Consider the following 12,392-nt stretch of genomic DNA (forward strand, 5'->3'; position numbering starts at 1 on the left):
CCCTCACTTGCAGGGGAATTGTCGCAACACAAGCGGTGAAGCAGGTCTGTAGGTGTCTGTCTCTCCCCCTCTGTCTTCCCCTCCTCTCTCCATTTCTCTGTGTCCTATCTAACAATGACTACATCAACAACAACAACAATAACTACAACAATAAACAACAAGGGCAACAAAAGGGAATAAATAAATAAATAAATATTAAAAAAAAAAGAAAAGAAAATGCCCTTTACATGCTGGTCCCAGAGGCTTGAATCCAATTGCTGGTCCATTGTAAAGTGCATTCTACCAGATGATCTGTTTCCTGGTCCCTGTTCATTTTCTTATATATATCACTTGCTCTGTAGGCAATCCATTGATATGTCATGCAGACTGTCACATGTTATTGTGACTAGGTCCAATAGGCATGAACTGGGCATTCAGCTAACAGACATGTGAGTGAGCAAGCTACCTTGTAAACCTACTTGGCTCTAGTCAGATGGCTGAAGTCCTGATCTCACCTACTCAGGAAAGATTCTGTGATAAAACCACTCATTAAACAGTTTCAACATTTAGGATCAGACAAGACCAGATATGTTCAGGGTGGTATGGCCATAAACATTAGGATCACTTTATGACATTAGGAGCTGGGTGGTGGATACATATGCTACTGGTAGTGAGTACATATGCAAGGACTCAGGTATAAGCCATTGGCCCACACCTGCAGGGGGCAAACTTCATGAGTGGTAAAGCAGTGTTGCAAGTGTCTCTGTTTCCTCTCTCCTCCTCTGTCCCATTCCCTCTCAATTTCTCTCTGTGTCTATTAACACAAAGAACGAAAAAAATCAGCTCCAGGTGTGGTGGACTATTGTGCAAGCACTAATTCCAGATAGTGTCAAAATTGAATTGAGTTGTAGGACACCTACTTAGTGCCTGGAAAGTCTATTGGATTGGAAGGAATAAATAACACACAGGGGGCCGGGCGGTAGCACAGCAGGTTAAGCACACCATGGCGCTATGCCCAAGGACCAGCAAAAGGTTCTCTGTTGGAGCCCCTGGCTCCCCACCTGCAATGGGTTGAAGCAGGTCTGCAGGTGTCTTTCTCTCTCTCCCTCTCCCTTCCTCTCTCGATTTCTAAATGTCCTATCCAACAACAACATCAATGGCAACAATAACAACAACACGGGCAATAAGATGGGAAAATACAGCCTCCAGGAACAGTGGATTTGTAGTGCAGGCACGAGCCCTAGCGATAACCCTGGAGGTTAAAAAAAAAAAAAAGAAATTGAAAAATAATACACACGTATTTGGTGTCAGAAGTAGTATTGGAAAAATACTACAGACTGTATGTTTCTATTTTTTTTTTTTTTGTAATGACCAGGTGAAGTAACACAGACATACAAGGTAGATTAGTGATAGGGGCTGTAAAAGGGAGAATGAGAAATGACTACTAATAAGCATAAGATTTAACATGCGGTAATGAAAATATCCTGTAGCGGTCAAGGACATAGTTCAACTGGTAGAGTATAAGGCTTGAATGCCTAAGGCTCTTAGTTTGATCCCTGGCCCATATACCAAAATGGCATTCTGACTTCTTTCTCATTCTGTCTCCTTCCCTCATGTAGAACTCTATCTCAGATGAAATAAATAAATCTTTAAAAAAATATTCTGTGGAACCAGAAAAGAACAAGAATTGCCAAAACAATCTTGAGAAAAAAGAACAGAACCAGAGGCATCACACTCCCAGATCTCAAATTGTATTATAGGGCCACTGTCATCAAAACTGCTTGGTACTAGAACATGAACAGACACGCTGACCAGTGGAATAGAATTGAGAGCCCAGAAGTGAGTCCCCACACCTATGGACATCTAACCTTTGACAAAGGGGCCCAGACTATTAAATGGGGAAAGCAGAGTCTCTTCAACAAATGGTGTTGGAAACAATGGGTTGAAACATGCAGAAGAATGAAACTGAACCACTGTATTTCATCAAATACAAAAGTAAATTCCAAGTGGATCAAGGACTTGGATGTTAGACCACAAACTATCAGATACTTAGAGGAAAATATTGGCAGAACTCTTTTCCGCATAAATTTTAAAGACATCTTCAATGAAACGAATCCAATTACAAAGAAGACTAAGGCAAGTATAAACCTATGGGACTACATCAAATTAAAAAGCTTCTTCACAGCAAAAGAAACCAATACCCAAACCAAGAGACCCCTCACAGAATGGGAGATCTTTACATGCCATACATCAGACAAGAGGCTAATAACCAGAATATATAAAGAACTTGCAAATCTCAACAAGACTACAAATAACCCCATCCAAAAATGGGGGGAGGACTTGGACAGAATATTCACCACAGAAGAGATCCAAAAGGCCGAGAAACACATGAAAAAATGCTCCAAGTCTTTGATTGTCAGAGAAATGCAAATAAAGATAACAATGAGATACCACTTCACTCCTGTGAAAATGTCATACATCAGAAAAGGTAACAGCAGCAAATGCTGGAGAGGGTGTGGGGTCAAAGGAACCCTCCTACACTGCTGGTGGAAATGTAAATTGGTTGAACCTCTGTGGAGAACAGTCTGGAGAACTCTCACAAGGCTAGAAATGGACCTACCCTATGACCCTGCAATTCCTCTCCTGGGGATAGATCCTAAGGAACCCAAGACATCCATCCAAAAAGATCTGTGTACACATATGTTCTTGGCAGCACAATTTGTAATAGCCAAAACCTGGAAGCAACCCAGGTGTCCAACAACAGATGAATGGCTGAGCAAGTTGTGGTATATATACACAATGGAATGCTACTCAGCTGTAAAAAATGGTGACTTCACTGTTTTCAGCCGATCTTGGATGGACCTTGAAAAATTCATGTTAAGTGAAATAAGTCAGAAACAGAAGGATGAATATGGGATGATCTCACGCTCAAGCAGAAGTTGAAAAACAAGATCAGAAAAGAAAACACAAGTAGAACCTAAACTGGAATTGGTATATCACACCAATGTAAAAGACTCTGGGGTGGGTGGGTGGAGAGAATACAGGTCCAAGAAGGATGACAGAGGACCTGGTGGGGGTTGTATTGTTATATGGGAAACTGGGGAATGTTATGCATGTACAAACTATTGTATTTACTGTTGAATGTAAAACATTAATTCCCCAATAAAGAAATTTAAAAAAAAATTCTGGAATTTAGTAATGATAATTGCACAATTCTGTGAACATGCTGAAAAAGCACAGGACTGAACATTTTCAATGTTATATGAAGTTCATTTCAATATATATGTTTTAAATCATCTTAATAAAATTTTAAAAAATCCAGTGTTGGTAGGTGCTCAGTATTTTCCTAGATGCTTATTACTTAGGCTTCTTATAATTTATCAGACTATTCATGTTAGTAAGGTTACAAACTCCATTTTGCTCTCCACCTATTTCATAGAATGTTGGTGTTGGCCTTAAGAAAACTGACACTTTTGCTGTGGGCCAGACCAACCTTGAGGTTATGCAAACCAGAACGTACCCAAAGTTGCTACATAAAAAAACTGTAGCTTCTTCTAACAGAACCTTGTCTGAAGAATTTGTGAAGGATTCTTGAGAAAACCAGTCTGCAACTGCAACCTTTCCTCACTCTCCACCTCCCTTATCCTCCACTTCCTTACCCTGCACCTGAAGCCTCTCCCAACCGACCCCCAATTTCTTACCCTTTAAATAAACCTGCTCTTTGGTTAAGATACCTGTTGAGTTGATTTATTAAGACATGAGTCTGCCATCTCTTCAGGCTTTACTAATAACCTAAATCCCCAGTCCCCACACACTGGGAGGAAACTTTACGGATGGTGGAGTGGTGCTGCAATTGTCTCTCCTTCTCTATCTTTCCCTATCACCTTCTATCAGATTAAAAAATGGCCACCTAGAATGGTGGAGTCATGCAGATACTGAGCCTCAGCAATAGTCTTGATGACAAAAAGAAGAGGGAGAAGTCAACTAAACAGTTTTCTTACACAGCCCTTGTATTTTGAGTGGTGAAAATTACCATTGTAATTTTTAAAATAAAAGACGGGAGTCACGCGGTAGCGCAGTGGGTTAAGCACTCGTGGCGCAAAGCCGCAAGGATCGGTGTTAAGGACCCCGGTTCTAGCCCTGGCTCCCCACCTGCAGGGGAGTCGCTTCACAAGCAGTGACGCAGGACTGCAGGTGTCTATCTTTCTCTCCCCTCTCCGTCTTCCCCTCCTCTCTCCATTTCTCTCTGTCCTATTTAACAACGACGACATCAGTAACAACAATAATAACAAAAAACAAGGGCAACAAAAAGGGAAAATAAATATTTAAAAATTAAAAAGTAAAAGACAAGCAAAAGTTTATTACATGGTAGTTATTTAGGTACAGGCCAGGCCCATGAGTTCATAAATTAGTTACCAGAACTTGGCTACATGTGTTCAGTCCCTAGGAGAGGCAGTGTGGCAGTTCCTGGGGAGGGGAGCTGGCACCAAGAGTGTGCAGGAAAAAAGAGCCCAACTTCTGCCAGGTTCATGCCTAAATCACTTGGTTTATGGGAAGTCTGTCAGCCTGACATCAGCTGTATGCTAATTACATCCCAAAATTCAATTCAGGTGCTGTCACAACAGAACACCAAACCTGCTTTCAGTAACATTAAGATGAAAACAAGCAAATAAAAGGCAAGTAAACCAACAACCACAATTGCCATGCCATTGTCAAAGACTGCATCAAATATATTATTTTGGAATATATCAACCCGTGGAAAAGAATTATAGAAAAATGAAGCTTGGGGCCACACAGTGGTGCATCTGGCTAAGCACTTACATTACAGTAGGCAAAGACCCTGATTCAATTCCCTGGTCCCCACCTGCAGAGGGAAAGCTTCAGAGGGCTACAGATTTCTCTTTATCTCTTTCCCTATCTTCCTCTCCCCTCTCAATTTCTCTCTCTGTTTCTATCCAATAATAAATTAATAAATTAAGATATTTTTTAAAAAGTGGTCCGGGAGGTGGACCAGTGGATAAAGCATTGGATTCTCAAACATGTGGACCCGAGTTCAATCCCTGGCAGCACATGTACTAGAGTGATGTCTGGTTCTTTCTCTCTCTCCTAACTTTCTCATAAGTAAATAAATAAATTCTTTAAAAAATTTAAAAAAGAAAGTTCAAGTAATTGGAACTTGGTAAATTTTACACAGATATTACCAAGTCCCATCAAAATAATAGTTTCTGTCCTCCAATGACATAGATATGCTCAAGGGAATATAAAGTGATAATCATAATTATTTATAGTATTTCTCCCCCTCCTCCCCCCCAGATATCAGAGGCAGTTAGAAGTAGCCAAATGAGAACAAGATCCAGGCACAGTTATTCCAGTCTCTGATAGCTTGTTTCTTTTTCCTTTCTTCCCTCTTGAAAAGAGTGAGAGAAGAGACCACAGCACTGGGGCCAGGTGGTGGCACACCTGGTTGAGCACACACATTATAGTGCGTAAGGACCCAAATTCAAGCCAACCCCCCACCCTGTCCCCACCTGCAGGGGGAAAGCTTCACGCTGGTCTGCAGTTGTCTCTCTCTCTCTCCCTCTCTGTATCCCTCCCCTCTCAATTTCTTTCTGTCACTATCCAGTAAATAAATAAAAGAAAAAATAAAAGAGACCACAGAAGTAACACTTTTTTCAACTCAGTGGGAGCTGGGCTTGAGCCTGGTTGGCATACATGGCAAAGCAGTTCATATCTAAGTGAGCTATTTCTTTGGTCTTATCATGGAAATTTTATGGTTATCCTCCTGGTTCTTTTTGTCCAATGATCTGGCTCATACTCTGATCTGGTAGGTTTAACCTTTTTTCCTTTGTTGAACATGATTCCTTAGAGCAGGAATTTCTGGGAAATATAGTCCTTCCCTTCCTTCATAGTAATTTATCAGTTTTGATTCTTCACTAAGTAAGTACTTAATTTAATAAACTTATAGAGTACAGTGGCAGGTCATGGAGCAGGGTAGTAGCAAGACGTAGTGAACTCTAGCATCTCTAATATGTGTAACATGAAAATGATAGTGAAAGAATTGTTTTGCCTCTTCTCTTTTTTACAAACACAACAACCTCTGTCACAAACATATTGTCATCAAATACAGCACAGAATATAAGGACTATGTGGAAGAATGTTTGGATAGTATAGCTACCATAGGAAAATAGCTTGGAGTAAGTAATTAGGTAAAAAACAAAACAAATAAACAAACAAACAAAAAAAAAAACAAGAGTTAGAGACAAAGGAGGTGGTTCAATGGGAGAATGCATATCTGCCATGAGTCAGGTCCAATGTTTGATTTCCTGCAATTGATGATGACCAAGTAGTTCTTTGCTATGTCTGCCTACCTGCCAAACCTATTAAGTAAATGAAAATAAATAAATAAATAAATAAATAAATAAGTAAATCTTAAGATTTAAAGAGTGATCAGGAGGTGGAATTCTGGACATGAAAATATGAGGTCTTGAATTCAATTCCTGACACTGAGAGTGCCAACATGTGATGTTCTGGCTCTCTCTCATGTGAACACATAAATAAAAATTTTAAAGAAAAAAAAGAAACAATCAGAGTGTGAATTAAAACATCAATTCATTCATTAAGAAAGTCATGTTAAGGAGATGACTACCTTAGGTGGCTCTGCAGCAGCAGCTTTGTTTCTCTCTTCTCCTCTCCCTGGTCAATTAGGAATACAAAGGAGATCACCTGGGACTGCAAGAAGACAGGACTAGAATGACTTCAGGAACCCACCTCTTCTTGTGGTCAGAGAAGAGCCTAAGGAAAGATTGAGCAGCTGGTAATAGTCCGACAGTTTACCAGTTTACTCCAGTCTGTTTTACCAACAAAAAGACTGCTGAAGGGAGTAGAGGACTCCCATATGACTCACCAAATACAACTGTGAGTCTCCATTGCTACTGCCCTCAGAGGCTGGAGCAGCAGGGGGGAGACCCTGTACTGACACCGGAGGAAAGATAACTGAACAGGAAACTCAAGAGAAGATCTATACCTTGGTGGCCCAGTGGTGGGAGCCTTTCCATGTTGTTCTCCTGATGAGAACATAGTGAATACTTGTTTAAAAACATAGTGAATACTTGTTTAAAAACTGAACTTGTTTAAAAACTGAACTTGTTTAAAAACTCACAGGGACCAGCAGTGCTGCTAAGCTTGGCAGAGAGCTGAATTGAGCCTTGAGCATTGGATCTTTGGGGTGAGAGAGTTTCTTTGCATAAATACTATATTATCTCTCTCCCCCACCCAGCTTTATCTCTTGGTCAGGAGTGAGGGATTAAGCTAAGAAGCCTATTTATAGCTTTAAAATCCTCAGGCTCCCATAGCATACAGGGAAGAAAAAGAATAAAAGAGGCTTTTAAAGCCATTCTCCACACAAACACTGCAGGCCAGAAGGGAAGAGCAATATATCTATGGAGTGCTCAATGAGAAAAGCTTTCAACCGAGACTACTGTACCCTGCTAGACTGTCATTCAGACAAGATGGAGGCATAAAAATCTTCTTAGACAAGCAATAGCTGAAAGAATCAACTATCACCAAGCCTGCCCTGAAAGAAGTTCCGAAAGGTCTCCCATAAATAGGCCATTGATCAGAACACTCTAAAAATCTACAAGAATGGCGTTAAAATATCTTCAATCTATGATCTCAATAAATGTCAGTGGCCTGAATTCACCTATTAAAAGGTACAGAGTAGGAAGATGGATCAGAAAACACAACCCAACAATATGCTGTCTACAGGAAACCCATCTAACTCAACAAGACAAACACAGACTCTAAAGTGAAAGGATGGAAAACTATCATACAAGCCAATGGCCCACAAAAAAGGGCAGGAACAGTTATTCTCATACCTGAAATGATATACTTTAAAATAAATAAAATTTTAAAAGATAGGGATGGACATTACTTAATGAGAATCAATCAATCAAGGGAACTTAACAATTACTAACATCTCGATGAGAAGCCATTTAAATATATCAAACATCTACTGAAAGAGAAATATATTAACAGCAACACAGTCATAGTAGGGGACTTCAATACCCCACTCTCTTAACTTGATGGATCACCAGGCAGAAAATCAATAAAGAAATGAAGGAGATAAATGAGGAGGTAGATAAACTAGAACTATTTTACATTTTCAGAGTAATTCAACCCAAGAAATTGGAATACACATTCTACTCAAGTCCAAATGGGTCGTTCTCAAGAATAGACAATATGTTAGGCCACAAAGACAACAAGGGCAAATTCAAGAGCATTAAAATCATCCCAAACATCTTCTCAGACCACAGTGGAATTTACCTAACACTTAAGAATAAATAAAAGATTAGTAAGAGTTCCAAAATGTGGAAGCTCAACAGTACACTACGTAACAACTACTGGGTCAAAGAGAAAATAAAGGAAGACATCAAAATGTTTCAAGAGTTCAATGAAAATGAAGACACAGCTATCAAAATATTTGGGACCCAGCTAAGGCAGTTCTGAGAGGGAAGTTCATAGCCATACAAGCACACATTAGGAAACAAGAAAAAGCACAAATAAACAACCTGATTGCACACCTTAAAGGCCTAGAAGAAGAACAAAGGATCCCTAAAGCAACCAGAAGGATAGAGATCACTAAAGTTAGGGCAGAAATAAATAACATTGAAAATAAGAAAACCATACAAAAGATCTATGAAAGTAAATCTGGTTCTTCGAAAGAGTGAACAAAATCGACAAACCTTTAGCCAGACTCACAAAACAAAAAGGAAGAAGACCCAGATAAATCCGGTACTAAATGAAAGAGGAGATATCATAACAGACACCACAGAAATTCAACATATCATGTGAGGATTCTATGAACAACTATATGCCACCAAGCTAGAGAACCTGGAAGAAATGGAAAATTTCCTAGATACCTACGAACTTCCAAAATCAAATAAAGAGGAACTAGATAATATGAACAGGCCCAACACAGCTAATGAAATTGAAATAGTTGTCAAAAACCTTCCCAAGAATAAAAGTCGTGGACCAGGTGGTTTTAGAAATGAATTCTACAATACCTTCAAGGAAGAGTTAATACCTCTACTTTCAAAAGTCTTCCAGAAGATTGAAGACACTGGAATACTCCCTTCCAGCTTCTATGAAGCCAATATCACTCTGATACCAAAAGCTGACAGGGACACAACCAAAAAAGAAAACTAAAAACCAATATATCTCTGATGAACATAGATGATAAAATACTGAACAAAATTCTAGCCAACTGGATACAGCAGTATATTAAAAATATTGTTCATTATGACCAATGGGCTTTGTGCCAGGGATACAAGGTTGGTTTAATATATGTAAATCAATCAACATGATCCACCACATCAATAAAAGCAAGACCAAAAACCACATGGTTATATCAATAGATGCAGAGAAAGCCTTTGACAAAAATCCAACATCCCTTCATGATCAAAACACTACAAAAAGTGGGAATCGATGAAAGATTGCTCAAGATAGTGGAGTCTATATATAGCAAACCTACAGCCAACATCATACTCAGTGGTGAAAAACTAGAGGCATTTCAGTTAGATAAGGCTGCCCACTATCACCATTACTATTCAACATAGTGTTGGAAGCTTTTGCCATAGCAATCAGGCAGGAGCAAGGAATTAAAGGGATACAGATTGGAAGAGAAGAAGTCAAACTCTCCTTATTTGCAGATGACATGATAGTATACATGGAAAAACCTAAGGAATCCAGCAAGAAGCTTTTGGAAATCATCAGGCAATACAGTAAGGTATCAGGCTATAAAATTAACATTCAAAAGTCAGTGGCATTCCTCTATGCAAACACTAAGAAGACACTGAAATCCAGAAATCAATTCCTTTTACTATAGCAACAAAAATAATAAAATATCTAGGAGTAAATCTAACCAAAGAAGTGAAAGACTTGTAACATGAATAGACACACTGACCAGTGGAATATAATTGAGAGGCCAGAAGTGAGCCCCCACACCTATGGACATCTAGTCTTTTACAAATGGGCTCAGACTATTAAATGGGGAAAGCAGAGTCTCTTCAACAAATGGTGTTGGAAACAATGGGTTGAAACATGCAGAAGAATGAAACTGAACCACTGTATTTCACCAAATACAAAAGTAAATTCCAAGTGGATCAAGGGCTTGGATGTTAGACCACAAACTATCAGATACTTAGAGGAAAATATTGGCAGAACTCTTTTCTGCATAAATTTTAAAGACATCTTCAATGAAACGAATCCAATTATAAAGAAGACTAAGGCAAGGGAGTAGGGCGGTAGCGCAGTGGGTTAGGCGCACGTGGCACAAAGTGCAAGGACCAGCTTAAGGATCCCAGTTTGAGCCCCTGGCTCCCCACCTGCAGGGGAGTAGCTTCACAAGAGGTGAAGCAGGTTTGCAGGTGTCTGTCTTTCTCTCCCCCTCTCTGTCTTCCCCTCCTCTCTCCATTTTTTCTCTGTCCTATCCAACCACAACAACATCAATAACAACAATAATAACTACAACAATAAAACAACAAGGGCAACAAAAGGAATAAGTAAATAAATATAAAGAATATTAAAAAAAAAAGAAGACTAAGGCAAGTATAAACCTATGGGACTACATCAAATTAAAAAGCTTCTTTCATAGCAAAAGAAACCAATACCCAAACCAAGAGACCTCTCACAGAATGGGAGTAGATCTTTACATGCCATACATCAGACAAGAAGCTAATAACCAAAATATATAAAGAGCTTACCAAACTCAACAACAAGGAAACAAATAACCCCATCCAAAAATGGGGGGAGGACATGGACAGAATATTCACCACAGAAGAGATCCAAAAGGCCGAGAAACACATGAAAAAATGCTCCAAGTCTTTGATTGTCAGAGAAACGCAAATAAAGACAATAACGAGATACCACTTCACTCTGTGAGAATGTCATACATCAGAAAAGGTATCAGCAACAAATGCTGTAGAGGGTGTGGGGTCAAAAGAACCCTCCTGCACTGCTGGTGGGAATGTAAATTTGTCCAACCTCTGTGGAGAGCAGTCTGGAGAACTCTCAGATGGTTTGAAATGGACCTCCCCTATGACCTCTCCTGGGGATATATCCTAAGGAACCCAACATACCCATACAAAAATATTTGTGTATACTTATTTTCACAGCAGCACAGTTTGTAATAGCCGAAACCTGGAAGCAACCCAGGTGTCCAACAACAGATGAGTGGCTGAGCAAGTTGTGGTCTATATACAAAATGGAATACTACTCAGCTATTAAAAATGGTGATTTCACCATTTTCAGCCGCTCTTGAATGGAGCTTGAAGAAATCATGTTTGTTGGGAAATTGTGAGGATGTGGTTGAGCTCTGCAGGGCTTGACTTGAGGGGACACTCATCCTCTTATCAGACTCCCTGCCTCACAAAGCACCCTGCAATCCTGATACTATGGCCTGCTCCCTTATTATCTACATAATCATAGTTTTGCCTGAAAGATACCTACCCATTCCATTCCTTTGATCTATCTTCTTTCTACCCTCAAGACACTCCCTGCCTGCAGGGTTATATTATTAATCCTACCAGTTAACATCCTCACAACACTTGCTAAGGAAGTTCCTACTTTTCCCCATCTCCTTTTGCCTTTCTCTGCCCCTTTCCAAACCATGTCAAGCCATTTCTGTTTCTGACTTGCCACGTCCGGGTCTGGCCTTTAAAAGCCAGGGCTCTCTGATCAATAAAGATTTGAAATGCCTCGCCTGTTCATGTTTGTCTGTTCATGAGTCATCTCCCAAACACAACCTATCAAAATATTTGGGACACAGCTAAAGCAGTATTGAGAGGGAAACTCATAGCCATGCAATCACATATTAAACAACAAGAAAAAGCTCAAATAAACGACCTTACTGAACACCTCAAGGACTTAGAGGAAGAGGAACAAAGGAACCCTAAAGCAACCAGGACAAAATCACTAAAAAGAGCAGAAATAAACAACATCAAAAATAAGAGAACCATACAGAAGATCAATGAAGCCAAATGTTGGTTCTTTGAAAGATTAAACAAAATTGACAAACCCCTCGCCAGACTCAATAAACAAAAAAGGGAGAAGACTCAAATTAATAGAATTGTAAACGATAGAGGAGATATCACAACTGACACCACAGAAATCCAGAAAATCATGTGAAACTTCTATGAAGAACTATACGCCACCAAGCTAGAGAATCTGGAAGAAATGGAACAATTCCTAGAAACATATGCCCTTCCAAAACTGAACCAAGAAGAACTACAAAAACTAAATGCACCAATCACAGACAAAGAAATCGAAACTGTTATTACGAATCTCCCCAACAACAAAAGTCCTGGACCAGATGGCTTCACAAACAAATTCTACAAAACCTCAGGAAACAGTACCAG

Source organism: Erinaceus europaeus, chromosome 2 (assembly GCF_950295315.1).
Source record: "Erinaceus europaeus chromosome 2, mEriEur2.1, whole genome shotgun sequence".
NCBI classification, from domain to species: Eukaryota; Metazoa; Chordata; class Mammalia; order Eulipotyphla; family Erinaceidae; genus Erinaceus; species Erinaceus europaeus.